Raw genomic sequence first — 20,308 nt, forward strand, 5'->3', positions numbered from 1 at the left:
CATAAAGTTACTTACTGCTATTCAGGCCTTGAGAGGAATACAGCCCCTGCCCCGAGCAGCAACCAAAGCTGTTCTTTCTGACCACACTAATGAAACGCAAGGTAACAGTCACTGAAATCTTTTAGACCTAGGGGTGGTGCAAAACTGACCGACGTGCTTTGAAGACCATGGGACACATTCATATAGCCCAATGTAGTGCTTTAAATCAAGATCACTGCAGAAGCAACGTAGTGCATCACAGTGACATGAGAACAGGCTGTCCCATCCAAGAGAAGCCTCCCACAGCTATCCAGAGTGACACCTCACTTCAGGTGGTTCCCTGTGCCACAGTGTGCTTCACTGAGTAGCTCTGAGCTCCAGTTACTTCCATCTGCTCAAAACCCCCACCTGTCTCAATCCAACTCCAAACCTAAGAACATACATAACCCAAATAATTTCTCCCATCATTCATCTCCACTCTAAATACCTTAAACAGATGATTCACAACCACTCAGCTCCATAACTGTCCCAGTCTAGGGGCTCCTTCATATAAGGGGTTACAAAGGCTCTTGACTGAGTAAAGAAGGGCAAACAAAACACTTGAACAAACAGACTTAACCACCTCCTCAGGTCTGGTTCATAAAGCCTCCACTGCTACTTCCTGCCAAAGAGTGGAAGAAATAAGGTTGTTCTTGCCTTATTAATTGGATCACGGATAATCAACCTTCCTGCAAAAAAAATTTAAACAAGCAAGAGGTGGAAACAAATGTTTCCAGGAACTGGTCACCAAATCAAAGATCCTCTTCTTGACTCTAGCTAGTTCTCACCATGGATTTATCCATGCAGAGGAACTGGCTGACGACCTCTAACAAGGGCACCAACAAGTGCGCTGCATTTCTTTCAGAAAAATGCCTGAAAGCAAACTGCAGTGCATCCAGAAGCCAAACACACACTTCCAGTTAATTACACAATTTATCCTTAGCACAGTCTGCCTTCACCACAACAGCGCTGGCCTGGTGCCCTCTGGCACTGCTGGTTGTCCAGATCTTGCCAATAAATATCTACTACCATCCTGATAAAGCCTGTCACAACAAGGTCCTGCATCTCAAGTAGGTTATGCTGAAGCATGCAAAATCCCATGATGTTTTTACACTCCAGAATCCCAAGTGGCTAGAAACAGGATCCACAATACCCTAACCAAAGCACAGCCCAGAGGGTTACACAAAACAGTCCCATCAAGATTGTATTCCATTTGCTATCCAAAAAAAAAAACCCAGAAGAACAAAAAAGGAGAGAAGTGTAATCCTTGGATGCATTCAACAACTCAACTTAAGCCAGAACAGCCAATCTGAACATCAGTGATTAATATTTGTCCTGTCATCACTAAAGATGAGAGTGCCTACAACTTACCCGCTTCTACAAACAGCATTTCGGGATGCTTTAGGTTAGCTATTACAGCCCTTTTTTGGGGAGGATTTGGACAGTCACTCATTAACCAAACAGAAGAGGAAAGCCTCCCTTGTCCTTAGGATTCAGTTATTTGATTCAGTGTCCAACCACTCTTAACATAGCGATCTGCAGTATGATATACAATATTACCAAACCACCCTACTGCTTCTCTTAGAGGCAGTCTAATTCGGCTCATTTTGCTCATTTCTGTCAGAGTGAATATTTTGACGTGGTGATGAAAAACTTTCTGAATTTCAGGAAAAAAAACAACAACTCTGATTTCTGAAAAAGTAGAAGGCAATTTTTCCTCATCCCTAGACACAAATAGCATAATTTCTTTAGGTTTACTTTAGGCAAATGCCTCACATCTTAAATAGCACCCCTTGCAGTCCTATTCTCAATGCTATTAAATGCCCACAGTTCCAAATGAAGTTACTGTACCCTCAATAGTGCTACAAATAGAGGTCTTCCTGACTCAGCTTTCCTGCACTGCCCACACTTACAAACACCCTCCGGTTCAATACAAGGGAGTTGAGTTTTCCCCGCAGTGCACGCTCTTCGAGTGCTCCATAGATTTCCTGATGTATTTTTCCTAGCACCTCTTGTATATCTGATTGGGGCATTGCAAACCAATTTAGGAATAGCATCAGGGGAAGAATTTGCACTCTTCTCAGTTTATCAAGCTACTTTGAATTACATTACTGAAAACAGTCGAGTTAGCTGGTTTTTGTAACCACAGGGACTGCCAAATTCCTGAACGCAGTCAGAAGTGCCAATGATTGGTTTAGTTCAACAAGTTATACAGACACTGAAAGTGCAATGTAAAATCCTTATAATACGATGATGGCAAGCATTAATCACAAGTATTTACCATTCTTATGATTTTGAGAGTTTGCATTTTGGAGTTCAAATGCGAATATATTTGGTACCATCTGCCCTGTATACATATTCACACTCCGAGATTACTCAGAGTATTACAATCAATGGTCTGTGTGAGCTACCTTAGTCAGGCTAACACAGTAAATACTCTGAAGGTGCTCTGCTATGAAAGCAGGGATTTCAGCTCCTGCAGAGAAAAAGGGAGTATGGACCTGTTACATTTAGAATATGTAAAATAATAAGAATTTTTAAATGGTGAACGCACCTCTTGTATATCATTAAAACACAAAAGGATCCAATAATAACAGCAGCTGAAAGCACCAAACTAAGATCTCAATAAATACAAGTTGGAATTATTATGAATACAATTAAAATTATATATACAAGATTTTTTTTTTTAACGCTGTAAGTTCCTTAGATTTCCATAGGCAGGATTTTTTCCTGTGAGAGGCAGGTACAATATTTTTCAAAGCAGGTTTTGGTCAGATCACAACATCAGACCGTGGAACTACTAGAAGAGGAGAGCTGGGGCTGAGTAAAGATGCTGTACCAGGATACAGATTTTTCCTCTTTCAGAACTAGTAGACAAGCCCAGAGCTCAGTCTCCTGCACACTGGTTGGAGACAACTCCCCTGAAAAATTCCAGAGACAAAGAAAAGGGAAGTGAAGCCATCTGCTACCTCCTTTGATGCCCTTAACCCACAGAAGCTGTCAATACAACTAAGAATTTACACCTAAATGCTGATTTCATGTTGGGAAATGTTTCACATGCACACTCAATTACCTGCTTTAAAGGAATCTAATTTTAATTAACCTCAGTTTTAAATTAACGTAAACTAATTAAACACTGTTTAGAAATATGCTTCAGAGGACAATACTTAATTCAGTAGGTCTCTAATGGTAGAAAATGTGCTTCCTTTTAATAACAATTTGTTCTTGGGAATCTGAACAATAATGTGTAGTTGTAAATCAAGGTCTAAAATCCTAATGGAGTGCTAGCATAGGTAGAGTGTTAAAAATAATTATTTCTAACTGGTATTACAAAAATACAACCATAGGGAGACAAGTGTTTTCGGCCTACAAACACATATACTTTATTTTTTAAGAAAGGACTGAAATAGTGAAAGCAATAGTTTACTTAGACATGAAAACCAGTGAAGACAATAACCTAATTCGAAGCAGGCAGCAAGCTTAAGTCCTAACAGGAAGAGTGCTCAATTTTCAATGTGCTTTAGATCTTGACAGTGAAAACAAGCTGTATTTTGGCAGAAAACAGCTGAAGTCTAATTGTTGGAGAAGTCATTATTTGAATTTTCATGGTGAATAGTGAGATAACAGATTCTTTCCTTCATGGTGTTCAATGATTTGCATCCACTGCCCCAAGATTTTTTCCACAGAACTACACAAGGAGGTGCAACAGCATTCTTGATTCTTCTCTCCATAAGCTGATCTGTCATTCACAGAATCACAGAACGGTTTGGGTTGGAAGCAACCTTAAAGATCATCCAGTTCCAACCCCCCTGCCATGGGCAGGGACACCTCCCACTAGATCAGGTTCAAATACTGGCAGTTTTGCTATCAACTCATCACATCAGATGGGACGTCATCATGCTGAAAATTAGCTGTACAAGCAGAAGCTTAAGGATGCTATTAGCTACAGACAGGGCAGGAAAAATGACATTAAACAACCACAGGAAAGGCAAAACTGATGCTTTGATGACAATATTTGTCAGCTCTTTTACTACTGAACCAGAGCTCACTTATTGAGTTACCCCTTTATACCTGGCACAGACATGCAATATATCCCAGCTCCTGATGCATAGTCCCCAACTCTGAGTTTGGAACATATGCTGTCCCTAAAAAGTGGGATCCACATATAAGATAAGGAAAAGCATCTTAGACTACAAATCTGAAAAGAGGTCATTTGTTTCATATCTTGCCTGTTTGTCCTCTTGGCACCACATTGAGTCACTTCCCTGCAGCCTGTTTAGAGCAAGGATACAAAACCTGGGATGAGGCAAGTTGAAGTCTGTCTTTTCATATAATGAGCAATAAATCACTATTATGGCCAAAAGAGATACTTTTATTGAGACAGCACTTATCTAGGAGTGGAGGGAGTCAAATCCATTTGTCTTTAACCTGATGGCAGTCAAACAAGCATTTTCTCTCACCCAGGAGAGCCACCAGGCTGTTGCAAAACTCCTCCATTTCTCTACTGACACTCTACCCTTTGCAGAAAAAAAACAAGGTGTTGCTAACTGAAAAGGTAGAAAGTGAGAACAAGCCAATTAGGATTAATTTTACTTGACTAAAAGGGAAGAAACCTGGATTACGATGTTTGTTTTCAGGATAAAAAGATTAAAGGCTTGTGTGTTGCTAATGAACACTTGAATTTCTCCAAGATACGGAGAAGGATGAGTGAAATATGACACATTACACTTCCTATGGAATTAGCACATAACATACTACAGACTAAAAACTTGGCCACTGACACATCTTAACACACAGTTAGTAGGCATGTACCACTGAATGATGACACTTTTAAACCAGAGAAATTTTTTCTTCATCCAATTTTTTTTGCTTCTCTATGCTATAGACATATTTAGGTGACAAACTGTGGAGTAGTAAGCTAACAGATAATTGGGTTACCATTACACAGTGACCTGAACCACCAGGGCAAATAGTTGTAACCTGACAAAATGTATTTGGTAAGACCAAGTGCTCAAAATCCAAGAATGGCAGTCGCTTATGTTTACAAGATGGAAGACATTGCTTTGGAAAACAGAGCTCAGAAAAGGATTTAGGTGTCATTATAGATAAGCGCCTCAATATAAGCTGTCTGGGCAATGCTGTAGCAAAAAGGACTAATGAGATTCTTGAATATAGGAAGGAAAAAAAAAAAAAGAGTATGAAGCAGAAATAATGAAGGATTCCAGCATCTCTGGGCAGTACTGCCAAGACCCCTACTAGGTTACTGAATGCAATCCTGGTGTCTGCATTTTAAAGAGGATTTGAAGACATTGGACAGAGTTCAAGTAAGTGTCACAAATGAATTCTCTGGCTTTAACAAAAAAAGCCTAAGTCTTCTGATGCGACGGGTAAGGATCTCAACGTATTCAGCTCACTGAAGAGAGACCATAGACATACCTTCATCCCACTGTCTAGGTAATTGAACTTGGGGAAGATATACGTGAGGAGCTTTCCAATCTGGCTGACAAAGATCCAAAGAATAAATGTCGAAGCTAGATAAATTCAACCTTGAAATAAGGGAAAAATTCACAGCAGTAATAAAAGACAGGCACAGCTTATCAGAGGAACTAGTGAAACCACCATCACTTGCAGCCTTTTAGACAAAGACAGATAGCTCTGAAGATACACCTCTAGCCTAGTTTCAGTTTAGATGATTATGGTTGTACTTCCCAGCTCACTAAGCTGTTAACAGCTATGCACACCTTTATTTCCTCAGCCCTTGGTGAAACAGGGTTACCTACACTGAACTCAACATGCTTCAATGCTTCCGTGCTGCCTCAAATCATACTACAGGGTTTACAGCTGTCAAGGATGCAGGTGAGGCCTGCACTGGCCTCGTGGTCAGGGAGAAGACACAACAGAGGGAAAGCATTTCAGAGCCTGACATGAGACAACCACAGAGACATCTGGTGGATGAACGAGTGCTGCTTCTCCACAAGAAAAACTTTTTCTCTACATCTTGCTTGTTCCAACATATGCATCTATGTTCAAGTCCCAGAAACAGTTGTGTAGTGACAGACACCCCACAGGAACTTTAAATGAGCCTGCCAGACTAAATCATCCTAGAGTCCCTGAAGCTGTTTCTTTTTCTTGTACTACCCCAAGTATGGTTTCTCTTCCTTTCACGGGTCACTGCAGCAGAAGCATAAAGAAAAAGGAAGAAAAAGTACTCACTTGGAATGAGATTTTAACCTGGTGTCACCTGGGAGTAACTCAGTGAATACAGTGATTTCCAGGCTACATGAAGGTAAGCAAACATGATGAAACCCTGTCAAGTTGAGCAAAATAGCTTGCCTGTGAATTCCAGCTCCTCACTCCTGTGTCTTATTTCAATACAGGCAGGCAGCTCTGACAGTCAGCTAGGACTTTCATGGCAGGGGTTTGAGAGATCACAATCCATTCCTAAGGCAGGAATGAGCAATTGCCACAGCAGCAGAGCGGCTATTATGGTATCTGAGACAGGACTCAAAACCAAAAAAAAAAGCACACAGTGCAAAATTTTGTTCTTGAATAGCAGTGGAGAGTGCTCAGCCCTTGTGAATCTAAAAAAACTTTGCTTTACATGCAGCCCAACACTGTTTTGAAACGTACCACTGCTTTCTTCAAACTTGCCCATAGCTAGAGGGGAGGTCACCACAGACATGGCCAGAACTCATCCCCGCGTGCTTGGAGGAAGTCACGCCAGCCAACTTATACTTATCTAAATGTTCAGAGGCACCAGGTCTTTCACAATTCCATTTGCTCATCCAGAGGCAGGGCCTTCCTGAATGGCCCATGCTCTGATGAATGCACACAACAGAGCATCAACACACCCCCTAAGAGTAGTACTGCCATGGCCCTATTTCCATCCATCCATCCATGCTTCTGCTTGGCACCACACAGCTACACCACAGGCTGTGACAGGCACACAAGCAAACTGCACGCTGGAGGGCATTGCAGGCATACAGACACACTTTACTCTCCCCATCCATCTGTCCCATGGCAGGCTCCAGCACCACTAACACCTAAAGGTGGCGTTTGAAATTAAAGGTACGCAGCAGTTATACATACAAATGCAACACATGAAGCACCAATGAATTTAGACCAGAAACATCGGGGGAAACGCCCAAGGTTCTTGACTCCAGTGAAAACCCACTCCGAAGCCAAAATTAGAAACATTAATCTCATGGCATTGCCCATAATTAAAGGCTCCATCTACAGCAAACAGCTGTGTAACTGGCTGAACCTCAGTGCTTTGACACAGGATTAGGACGAAACAAAAGGAAAAGCAAGCATCTCAAGCACCACTAGGACAAGCAACACCTCAGTGTTTCCTGTATTGTATTGGATGGACCAAATAATAAAACTGGTTTATTGATGCCCTTTTGCAGTTCTGAGATTTTATTATTAGCAGAAAAGAGAGTATTGCAAACAAAATTGAGGACTAAAAGGATGTCAGCATCCTACTACTATCCTACTATAGTCTATGCTTAGATCCTGCATTGATCATTTATTAACTGCTTTTTGCTATAATGTTTCAGAGGCCTGAGCTTTCCACTGAAGTCTGTTCCATTGACTTACTACGATAGGAGAACAGGATTCCTCAGACAGGACGTACAAATACACAATTACCCAAAGAGATGGCGAACTCTCCTTGGGTGTCTTTAAATAGTGCGTGTTGTTTTCCTGGCTGAAAACTTTGTAGATAAGGACAAATGACAGGATAACAACAAGAAAGAGTCATCCTGTGGGGAAGCTGCCATATGGTACACAAATCCCATTAAGAGGGTTTAATTGGTATTTTAAAGCCTAAAGAGAAGCAAGAATAAAAGGAAGCCCAGTTCAGATATTCTCCAGGTGCCAATTTTGCTTACATTTTGGTTACGCTGAGAATTCAAGGCCCCTCTCTTCTGCTGGCAGCTATTAAATATGACTGAAAGAATTTAAAATACCTCCAGTTACTGTAAGCAAATACCAGTAAGCCAGTGCTGTGCATTACTTCTCACTAAGTCACCAGGCTCTTGCAGTGTTTACATGCTAGCAGCCAGTCCTTTCTCAGTTGCACTGACAACTGAACTCAGAGAAGCTTGTTTGTTTACAACGCAGCGATAGGATTTTCTCATTTTAAAATTTGGGTTTGTCCCTTTTCAGAAGTAACCCACCCTCCTGACAGAGCCGTTAGGCCAGGCCTGCAGACGGTGTTACTATTCAAACATCTATTCCTTCTTTTTTTCTTTTTTTTCTCCACTGCAGGGGACGGAAAAGAAATTAACTGGGAGGTCTCTTCAGGCAAGGTGACTGCACTGTGATCAAGTGGAGCTGCATCACTGCTGTCTACATCAGTTGTCACATCCAAGCCCAGGCTTTCTTGTCTGTCTTCTTGGAAGCAAGTTAAGTATTTGAAGCAAGTAAAGTACTGGCTCCAGCCATCAAAAATAATGTCATAGAGGTGGCTTGTCAAACTTGAAACAGTGGAAAAAACTGACCTCTGAAAATGCATCTTGGCTGTTCCATCGAGGGTATAACTGAAGTGGCTAGTTTCATTTTATTAAATTGGAGTACGAAAATAGTACATAATTTAGAGTCACAGGCTCTAAATTAGTTAAAGCTCTAACTGCAAAGTTTTAAGCACGTCTAAGGCCCAATTAAAAAAAATAGAGTCCACAAAATCTAATCCATCTTTACCTTTTTGCTTCAATGTGACTCTTGTTACCTTCCTAAAATTAGATTTTTAATCTCCGATTGGCATCCCATTCTCTGCCACTCAAGTATCACAAACAGTGAGAAGATTATGGCCACTTATGTAGTATCTATTTTCCTATAATCCTTTTAGCACCATAAATGCTAAATATAGCATGCAGTTCAAATTAGATTTAACCTCAAGCTGACTCCAGCTAACTATGCAGGAACAGTCATCTAAAAAAATAAAACAACACTAAAAAAAGCTAGAAATATCCCCACACTTCAAAAGAAAGTGGTATTAAGGAGGTCAGTGCATATAAACAGATCACCTCAGTGATGAATCCTCTAACAGATTTTTGAAAACCTAGGACTTGTGAGCTCTTAGTCTGCCAAACACGGGCAGATTGGTTACAATACTCAACCTTAAAAACAGGCATCCCAAAAAGCACAAGAAACAAGGGCTCCTTGTGCAGTTCCTTTACCCTGGCTATATTTGCAAATGGCTACAATCAACACACACCAAAGCATTGCGGTGAATCAAACAACCACTGTTTTTTCCAGGACAGCCCTTTGTTAAGCACCACGAGACCTTCAGCAGGAAAACTGGTATATGCTTTAAGTAGGAAAAGACCCTCACTAGATCTTAAGTCACTGCTGAAGAGAGAAAACAAGCTTAAAATACAGAACAGGAACGATTTCAACAACTGCAAGGAACCCCACCTTTCACTTGGCAGTCGCCTCAGGAAGAGATATGTCCTCAGTATCAAAGCACGGGGGTTGAGAAGGCTACAGAGAGCAGAGGTCTCCCACATCCAGACAGGGATACCCACAGCTGGCTTCAGGGAGTCAGTGCCAGCTCCTGCTGTTCATCCTGAAGTAAACAGCCATCAGGTGCAACACCCTTAATGTTACAAGCGCATCTCAAAACTTAGTACTGGGTTTAATAAGGCTGCAAATTTCTCCATGTCTTACCTTTGCCCTTTCCAGGCAGCACACGGAGAGGAGGGAAGTCCACCCTCACTAAGTCTGGCGCACACTCATACTCCAGAGAGACAATGACAGCCAAACCCTAACATGGCATGCAAAATGTCATCGAAATGCAAATTAAAACATATCTGATTGTGTCTGCCTGTCCATTTTGCTTGAGCTGGTTAGGAACAATTAAACAGATGCCTAAAGCCTGAGCAGTAAAACGAGTACCCAGGAGCTCTTCCCAAACAGTTTTCCTCCTTCACTTGGAGGACTGCCACACACACAGATTGTGATATTCTCAAACGTTCATTACTGAGATACACTCATCTGTTAAATACAGATTGGAAGGAGAGGATGGATAGAAATGGTCAAAGGAGAAATAATGAGTCAGAAAATGTTCTCATGAACTGCCATGACCACTACCAAGACATTGTGAGCTTCTGTTTAAAAAGCTATGAAATCCCAGCAAAATAAACAAACACATTGAGAAAAATGGTATTAAGGTTTCCACATCAAAAGCAGAATCAAACTGGCTGTGAGCATTAAATCCAGAGCCCAGAGTAATGAATACTACCTTCATGCTGCTTCCAGAATGTCTTTCCTTAAGAAGTATGACATTTATTTGGTTTTGTGGACGAGTAATATAGTAGAACATTAAAATTTTTTCACCTATTCCTGGATAAAAAAGTCAAGGAGCAATACGATAGTAAACAATACAGGAAATATTAGGAGGAAATAGAAGCCCCAGGTATTAATTTTGAGCCTCCGGAAGTTAGAATGAGCACCTCATGGTCTCCAGCAAGAGTATCACTGCCTGAGCAGTACTGTCTCACCAAGACACGAGGAAGAGCTGCACCACAGACTGGAGTGGGGATACAAGATCTTAAAATGGATTGGGATGGAAAGGATCTTAAAGCCCATCCAGTTCCAACCCCCTGCCATGGGCAGGGACACCTCCCACCAGATCAAGCTGCTCAAAGCCCCATCCAACCTGGCCTTGAACACCTCCAGAGAAAGGGCATCCACTACTTCTCTGGGCAACCTGTGCCAGTCCCTCACCACTCTTACAGGGAAAAAGAAAAATCTTTCTAATATCTAATCTAAATCTCCCCTCTTTCATCTTGAAACTGTTCCCCCTCATCCTATCTCTGTACTTCCTGATCAAGAGCCCCTCCCCATCTTTCCTGTAGATCCCCCTGGAAGGCTGCTACAACAGGAAGGACAAAGACACAGCAGTAGAATCACATATTTAGAGAAGAAATTTCTCCAGTTCCCTGTATTTCCAGTTTGCAAATCTGTTAAACTCTTGGCTTCAGCAACCTCTTACCCTGATCAAACTCCCTACAGTAGCTGGTGGACAGACATCCCAAGTAAGTTGCACGCTTTGGAAAAAAGTCATCTGAGTTTCATAAACTAGGCCCTTTGAAATAAAGTGATCCTGTTTACTTTCATTCTGCAGAATTTTTAAAACTTGCTCACTGATAAGTGTTAAAGAGATTAGCAAGTTAAGCAATTATCTATGCTCTCATTTCCTCACGAAATACAGGTTAGTTTAATCTTCTTAGGCTTTGCAATGATACTATAGGGCATAGCTGTAGTATGAAATAGCACGTCACTCCAGATGAAAGAGTCAGCAAAGGTTTTCCTCTCCGCTTTAAAAAAGAAGGAAGGAAAAACAGTCTTCATAACTGCAGCTTTTGTAATTTGCTTAAGGGACAATTAAAGGCAGTTCTTCTCAAAAAAAAGGAAAGAAATCCCAGTCTTTCAAATTGGAGGAAAGAGATTAATGCTATTATTCATGTGGCAACACTCCCTATAATAGTGAAGAATCAGCATTTGTTTTTGTAGGTTAAGAAAATAATATAGTCACTACCCACATAGTGGGTTTGGCATTTCCCATCACTGGAGCGGCCTTAATGGTGCCCAAGGGAAGTTCAATCAATCTATTTTTTTCTCAGGTAGTTCCTGTCAAAGTGTCTTCAAAAAGGGGAGTAAAATGAGAAAAGTATTTCTTTAATACTGCTTTAAAATTTTTAGACTTAGCCAATGCCCAGGCACTTCCCAACATCCTCAGTGCTTCCAGTCCCAACCAGAGCACTAGACTATTTCTTTTTACCATGGACTGAATAGGGATAGAGGAATTTCATAATAGTTTTTCTCCTCATCCTCCCCTCAAGACAGCACTGAAATCAAACTGATAGCACATTGCTTTTATTCGTAATAAAACTAATCTACACCTTGAGCAGTATGCAACTAGTCTAATTTCTGCAGGGGGCTGCTGGCTCCTGCTGGTGGCTCACAGCCTCATGCCTCTTCAGGCTTTTTTTTCCCCCCAGAGGTGCAGGGGGAGCTGCCAGAAGGCACATTCCCACCATGACCAACTATGAAGAACACAAATAACACACAATTTATCCAGATGAATCTTGTTGAACTCAATCTACTTCTCTATAACTGTCACTGAGTGAAGAACCAGTGACAAAAGCATACATGGCAGAGGCCTAAGGATGCAGGGGCATTTGATCAGCTCAGCCTGATGGATGGCAAAGAAGTGCCAACATCATAGATGGAAAAAAAAATCATTTGGCATCTCTGAAAAGTCAACATTCTTATCATATTGTTTTTTCTCTCTGATTACAGTAAGGTGATTCTCAGACCCCACAACGTTCGTCCACTTGACAGAGAGCACTCCAAGGTGCATATTCAGATGTAATCTGCCAAGGATCATAGAATCATTAAGTCTGGAAAAGACCTCATGAAGTCCAACCGTCAGCCTAAGACCACCATGTCTACTAAACCATGTCCCAAAGTGCTATATCTATGCATTTTTTGGACACCTCCAGGGATGGTGGCTCAACTACTTGCCTGGACATCCTCTTCCAAGATTTGACCACTCTTTTGATAAAGAAATTTTTTCCAATATCCAATCTAAATGTCCCTTGGTGCAATTTAAGGCCATTTCCTCTCATCCCATCACTTATTACATGTGCAAAGAGACCAGCACCCACCTCGCTACAACTTCCTTTAGCAAGACCGTTCCCACAGCCCACAAGGACGAGTGTACAACACCTAGTGAAAGGATCTGGGTCCAGTACCAACACACCACAGCAGAGAGACTTCTCCCAAGGACCGCAGGGCACCCAGTTGCCTGTGCACCATCATTTGTGACCATCATTGTCAATTTAGCACAGCCAGCTGAGCAGCACAGGCCAAGTACACTAACAGAAATGCCCTTCTCTCCTACCACAGCATCTCTGGAGATCAAAGGCATTGACAGCTTCTCTTGCTCTTAGTTTTCGAGGCTGTCCCTCACACTCCAGAAACACTCACATACAGACATGAGCTAAAGGCAGGGAGCTCTACCCACCCAGCTATTCCCAGCTCCCATGGTACCTTCCTTCCCTAGAAGAAAACACTGTGCTTCTAAGTCCTAGAGATGTTAAATCTCCTAGAGAAGTCTCTAACCAAGGGAGCCAATTCCAAGTAATGATAAAATAAAATCATTTCCCCAATAGACTGTTTCTAACAAGAGCAAAGTGCTGGAGAGAGGACAGTCCCTGCATCACTTGCTGAGGGGAAGGTTCTGGTGTCCTGAGCATCCTTTAGTCCATTTATTACAGTGACCTGTCTCCATTTACTGAATTGATTTGTCACACCAATGTTTACGCTGAGTGTATTTAAACTAATGGCTGCTAAAGCAGCTTATGTGACTTTTTAATCTAGCTTTTCCATACAGTCATTTGTGGAATGACTGTTTGAAAGGGAAACAGACAAGAAATCGTGGAAAAACTTCCACCAACACTCACTGAAAGTGGTATGGTGTGGGCACAGCAGATGCAATTACACAGGCAGATTTATGGCTCATTCATTACCATTAGACTACTTGCCCCACAGCTGAGCATTTCTAAAGGCACAAGCGCATTCCCTGTAAGTAGATTTCAGACAAGCCCCAAACAGCCTGCACTTTACAAAATTAATTTCACCCTCAAAAGCAGAAAATACAAATTCCTCCACCAGTCCCTTTCCTCAGGCAGAAAGAGGACCTGCTCAGTTGAGAGGAGAGGCCCTGGCAGGTGGCTCATTGCCCTGTGCTCTCTTTCAAGGGTTTTGACTGTCATTAAGCACTCGGGCAGAAAGAGCATTGGTCACTGGAAGAGTTTGAAGAGCCTGCTGCAATGTGCAGAGACTGGTTCCGATCATAGATCACCTGATTTATCAAGCAGGTGCAATATTCTGTGTCACTGTATGGTGGAACCCTCTTTGCATCATTTGCCCCTAGAAAAAAATAATGTTGATCCCTTACAAAACAAGGGTCCATTGATCTGTTATTAACTGTGTTTCATACTATTTTCCTTTCCAAGGTCTCCCATACCTTTCTACAGTAGTTAAGCATGGCACACCAAAAAAAAAACAAATCAGTGCAAAATCATATTTACCCCCAACATGTCACATAACTTTTATTTCTGCACTAGAAATTTTTTTTGTGGTGAGGGTGGTGAGGCACTGGAACAGGTTTCCCAGAGAAGCCCTGGAGGTGTTGGAGGCCGGGTTGGATGGGGCTTTGAGCAACCTGATCCAGTGGGAAGTGTCCCTGACCATGGTGGGGGTGTGGAATTGGATGATCTTTAAGGTCCCTTCCAACCCAAATCATTCTATGATAGAAAAAGCTATTCAAAGGGCAGCAAATAGTCTTTACAATAGTAATCATTAGATTTACTTCTAATGTGTCACACATGACCTTCTGATGATTTCACAGTTTGTGAAAGGTACAGGTTCCCCTACCCACTGTGTGACAAAACTGCAGACAATGCAAGAACACATCCAGGTATGATGTGTAGCCCCTATCTCCTTCATAGGTCCTCTTCTAGACATTGTCACTGCTGCTTTAAATATGCTCAAGAAATAGACAAAATTCATTTTAAAAACGAGGGTTGTCTAAGCCTGCTGTTCTGATCCTGGTATGACCTTACCAACAGTAGTACAGACACTGCTTCAAAATTAGAGACAAAAAAACAGTCCAAGACATTCTCGTCTGAGGAGACTGGCTCTGCCCATGCCAAACCTTGACCTGCACGTGCTCCCTTGGAGTCAGGGCTCCTCTCACAGACACAGATGCTTTATGACTGTCCCAGTACACTCACAACAGCCAAGCAGCCCAGTTTGAGAGCTCCTGCTCAGAGCAAGGAGTTGGTGATCCGAGATACAAACAGAGGAAAATAAGCCAGGAAGGAATATAATAGTACAAACACAATTACAGTTCCTGGGTATAAAACACCATCTTCAGTTTCCTGAAGAAAACCCTATTCCACCTGCACGACTCCAAAGGTGAAAAGTCAGTTCCCATCACCTGTCACGGCAGCAAAACAGAAAAAATCACCTTTGGGTAATCTTATCCTGAGGATAATCAAGTTAGCTCAGCCTGGCAGACACTGCAGACCTGAGAAGCAGGAGGAGCAGATGCAGCATGATGTAGCCAGCCCAGCTGTTTATGAAAGCCACCTTTGCTCCTGGGTGCTTGGAGCCGTGCTCAGGGCAGGATTCTCCTCTTTCCTGGCCATCTCACCTTCCCACAGCAATGACAGGACCTGACTCTTGCTGCAGCTTCCAAAAGCACAGAAGGAAATGGCCTAATCTACTTAAACCACAAGATCCACCTGGCAGTGGATTTCTGAGTGATTATCACATACCTTAGGTTGCCTCTGGACTTTATTCACCCAAGAAGTGCAATAATCTCCAAAACACACTCCCTATTATGGCTTATCAGTGGCAGAAAATTAGTGATGCATAAACAACCAGGTGTGCTTTCCACACGCACTCGGATCTGGCAGGGATCCCAGGAGCCAACCCATACCTTCTCTTGGTTCAAGTGCAGAAAACAGCTCTCCTCCACTGCCAGAAGGTCACCTCCAAACAGTGCATCAGCGATTTGCTGACTAGATACTTGTGGGCACAGCTGGGAAGAGGGAAAGGTCATTTGGTGCAGTGCCTCCTCTCAAAAAAATAATGTTTTGTGGAAGAAAGCCCCTGAATAGTCCAAGACTGACAGTACACAGCGGCAGAAAGCCGAGCAATGAAAAGAGAAAGGCACAGGTCCCTGTCATAACTATTTCTTCACTTTTAGAAATTGCTTTGATGAGCTCCCAGAGAGTAGCTGCCATTTCCTTCAGTCTTTACTGAAGCTTTAGTAGAGATGTGGGCTTTTTCTGCTGGATTTTGAATCAAAGTGGACTACGATTTCCTGCAGAAATCAGTGTCCCCTCTCAGCACTCATCCAAACAATATTAAAAGGAAGACTGGATAAGTAAGAACAGAACCAAAAGGGTGTTTAAGTTCAAAGATGGAAGCAGAAGGCTGCCTGAAAACACAGAAAACATTCTTTGGGAGAAGGGCAAGATAGATCTGCATCTCAGACTCTAGTTACTAAAGAATTGAAGCGTATAAAGCCCTGGCTCACTCCTGCATTCAGGTACTTGTCTAAGGAGCCCAAACACAGCTCAGCTTCTGATTTAGTTTAGCGCTGCAGGACAGAGTTGTCTATAACGAGCCAGAGGGAGGTTCATTGTCCGGTCTCTTCAGGCCAACAGCCTCTGGCAGCATACCTCACTGCAGCTTAATCTGCTCTAAGCAGCCCAGACAGAGCAGCTGCCACTTGCTTTGTGGTCATGCATAAATGCTGCGGATTTTACTGCAAAATCTGGATTTGACAAACCAGGAGTAAATAAAGACAGCTGATGATGACATCCAAGCATCTGAGCAGATTGCCCTTAACAAAACAATCTGCCAGAAAGAAAAATGTAAATTTCTTAGAGAAACAAATTTAGGATTCATATATTTGTTTGCTGTTGAAGCTCATCATTTGAGCAACGTTTATCTCCTGCATTGTGACACATCTTAGCCAAATCGTCTTAATGCATTACTGATGTTTCAACAGAGAGAAAAACAGAAAGCAGTGTCACCATCAAATTAGTATCTCTATTGATCATAAAACAGTGTACTTAGCCTCAGAGAGAAGAAACCTTTACAACGATCCTCACAAATGTTTAGAGAATACAAAACTAGTAATCCTCACACAAAAGTCCTGCTGAGGACAATAACTTTACATGAAGAAGAAGTTGCTTAATATTCTACCAAGCACGAAAATACCATTTGTCAAGAAACACATTACTTTGACAAATATGCTGTATTGTAATTCTTAATTCCTTTCAAAGAACTCTATTGCTAAATACCATTACCCTATTGTGAAAACATAAGCTAATAACAAATTTTCTAAACCTATACAACTGCCATCAGGGTGTCTGAGGCATGACATCAGAGTTGATGTTTCTGTGCAGAATTTGGTGTCAGCATAGAAGAGCCAAGAACACCACCTGTGAAAGCAGCAAATCAGTGTTTGCATTGGTAACTAATGGAGAATTAACTTTATCTGTCAAACTAAGGTGCAAGAAGAAATATTAAGTAAATGAGCTCTGTCAGCCTGAAGGTAATTAATTTATTGGCATGCCCCAATAAACAAGTGCCTTCTCACTTCAGACAAGCAAGGCTTGTTTACAGTGCAAAATGTGGCATCAGATCTTTGTGCTAAGGAATAAAAAAGCAGCAGTTGGTCCACATACAAAAAACGTTTTTACACCAAAAAGACATGCAGAAATGCTGTGCTGTCAGTAACAATAAAATACTCTCTAGTAAATAGAAGGAACCTTGTTCCCTGCCAGGCTGCATCTCCTATAGCAACTGCCATATGAGCAAAGTGAAATAAAATTCTATCAAATAATGCTTCTCCATCTGCTTACACTCCACTCCTATGGTCTTTTTTCTTTGCCTTCAAAAACTTCCCCAAGTTCCAGGCGGCAGATAACCTGATCTAGGGCTGAGATGAAAAAGAAAAGGGCTTTTTCTCCCCCAAAATCCACGGTACCCTTGCCCCCCCTGCTGGAGAAGGAGCCCCCGGCAGACAGCCAGGAGAGCCTTTTCACTTACATTTTACCACCGGGCATTGGGCTTCATCTTAAAGATTCTATATCTTTTAACCCCGTGATACCAATTCGATTCTAGTCATAATGCCTACTGACTTTAGTTGCAGTTAATGAAAAGTTAATGAATAAGGTCAGGTCATGGAAATTCCAGAGTTTATGATCATGTTCTTGCAATGTCACTCAATTCTTTGCTTTTCATAAGTAAGGTTACCTACTGTGCTGGGTAGGAAGGCCATTTTAATACCAAAAATACCCTTACGCAGCAATATATCATTAAATAATATGTTGGGAGGACAAACATTGGCTAGCTACTGAAAACAGGCTTTTGCTATTGACACACAGACATCACAGTGCTGGATCACAGAATCATAGAATGGTTTGCATTGCAAGGGTCGTTAAAGATCATCCAGTTCCACACACACCCCTGCTGCAATGGCCATGGGCATGTCCCACTAGGCCAGGCTGCCCAAGGCTCCATCCAGCCCGGCCTTGAACACCTCAAGGAATGGGGCATCCACAACACATCCCTGGGAAACCTGTGTCAGGGCCTCACCGCTCCCAGTGTGAAGAAATTCCTCCTTATGTCTGGTCGAAATCTGCTTCTCTCCAGTTTATACCCATTATGCATAGATCTTACATCGTAAGGGTGGTGAACTCTTCTGTAATCTTGACTCTCTCCCTTTAAGGTCTGCAGCGGATTGCAGCATGATGGTTTAATCCTTATCAATATTTTTTACTAATTTAAATAGTGATCCAAGGAAAAATGTTCGTGTTACTCAGTAGGAAGTGTGTTTAAAAATAAAACTACTCAAGAAAGCTACTGAAGTTCAATATTTTTCCTGTTTATCAAATAACGATAGCAATAACCCCATTTTCAAAGAACACCTCTGCTGTTATACTTACAACCAGAAGGTGGCAATAAATTGCCACAAATCTGCTCCAAGCGCCCTTAACCACTGCCTGGCCAGGATGAGCAGGGAAGAGTCCTGGGCACGTCACACACCCACAAACTTGTCATTTAATGTACTAGTGGGGTAAACTCCCCGGAATTAGGGCAATATAGCCAACAGCTAACTCCCACAACAGTGGCAAAAACAATGTTTTTTCTCTGCTCTTGACTGTTCCTTCCATACAACCATGCTCTGCCGTATCTGCCCTGGCTTTTCTGGAAGACCAATGAAACTCCAGGACTCAGGAGGACTCCACAGTCCTTAGTGTGTACAATACCTGCAATACCATCTCCTGTCAGCATGGAGCAGAACTTTAAAAACCAGGGGAGTTCCAGGGAGAGGACTAGGTTCCCATGATCCTTACCACATCATCTCCAATGACAAAGTCACACTATGGAAATCGGGGGGGGGGGGGGGGGAGTTGGCTGGATCCTCTGTTGATTCCCAGCAAGTCTGAGGGCCACACTGCCACTATGACTCTCCTTCACTGTTCCAAGACATCCTCAGAGGATGTCTTGGTATTGATTGCCCAAGCAGAGGCTTCCCAGGTTTCACTGAGAGAGAAGTTCTCAGTATCTGGTCCACAGCCAAGTGCTGTGGAAAGCAACCTGTGTGCACAGGCTCGTACTGAAAGCATCTCTCAGATGGCTGAGGTCTCAGGAAGAAAAACTCACACATGCACATCTGCACAGTGACACCAAAGAGCCTTGGAGCCCTCAAAATTTCCTCCACGTGGTTCAGTTGAGCAGGAGGCTCGATTCCCTCCTGCACTGCTCCAGATCTGCACTGCTCCCCTGGTCCCAGGGCCGATACACGCTCCTGAGCGGTGTGACACCCTGGGGCAGGCACTGCTCCAGCTGTACTGCCAGCTGTCTGTCACGGATGCAGAAGAGCTTTCCCGTGACAAAACAAAGAGGTTAAAGGAATGCTGAGAATATCCCTGTAAAACTGTTGTTACAGAGCACCACTCGCCCCTGCGCTGTGGGCAAAGCGAACAGCAGGGTGTAAGAGCAGCACTAGAGGCACGCACAGGCACAGCTCACATGGCTCCAACCTGCCCCGCACTGCGATGGCAAGATATCCGAGCCAACTGCAGCAAACAGCAGAGCAGGAGAGCCAGGATCCTGCTCCCCTTGGCTTGCCACATCCCCACACCAAGTCACAGCTATGCCACAATCTTTGAGAGGGCTTTGCTACCACAGGCTACCTGTCCAGACAGCCAACAGCAATGCACCGCGCTCTGCCCATCAACAGTTTGTCTCAACACACTCTAGTGCACTGCCGAAGCAAGAACTTTAGAACAATGTATTGTTTTTACTAAGATAGTTCAACATGGTTTTTTTTCATTTTCCATTTTTAATGAGCTGGTCATCGTTCTTTTTAGTGAAGTCTTGACTTATTTTATTCTAGTATTACCCCACCAAAAAGAACACATTTGGCGGAAGAAGTTGCTATTTACTAAGAAGCACAACAGGAAAAAAAATAAGTAGGCATCCAAAGTTGCAAAATGGAAACATCAACATTCAGGATATTTCAACTCCAATGCAGGATAAGGTGAGAAGGTGAATATTGAGACTTCCTTCTTTCCGTGATCATTTCTACACAAGCACAAAAGGAGACTCCAGCAAGGAAGAACCCAGGTGTTGGAATTGCTCTGTGTTCACACAAAGTAAGTAGCAATTCTCTCAATAAGTTTTG

The sequence above is a fragment of the Cuculus canorus genome, chromosome 7 (assembly GCF_017976375.1).
Source record: "Cuculus canorus isolate bCucCan1 chromosome 7, bCucCan1.pri, whole genome shotgun sequence".
Classification (NCBI taxonomy): domain Eukaryota; kingdom Metazoa; phylum Chordata; class Aves; order Cuculiformes; family Cuculidae; genus Cuculus; species Cuculus canorus.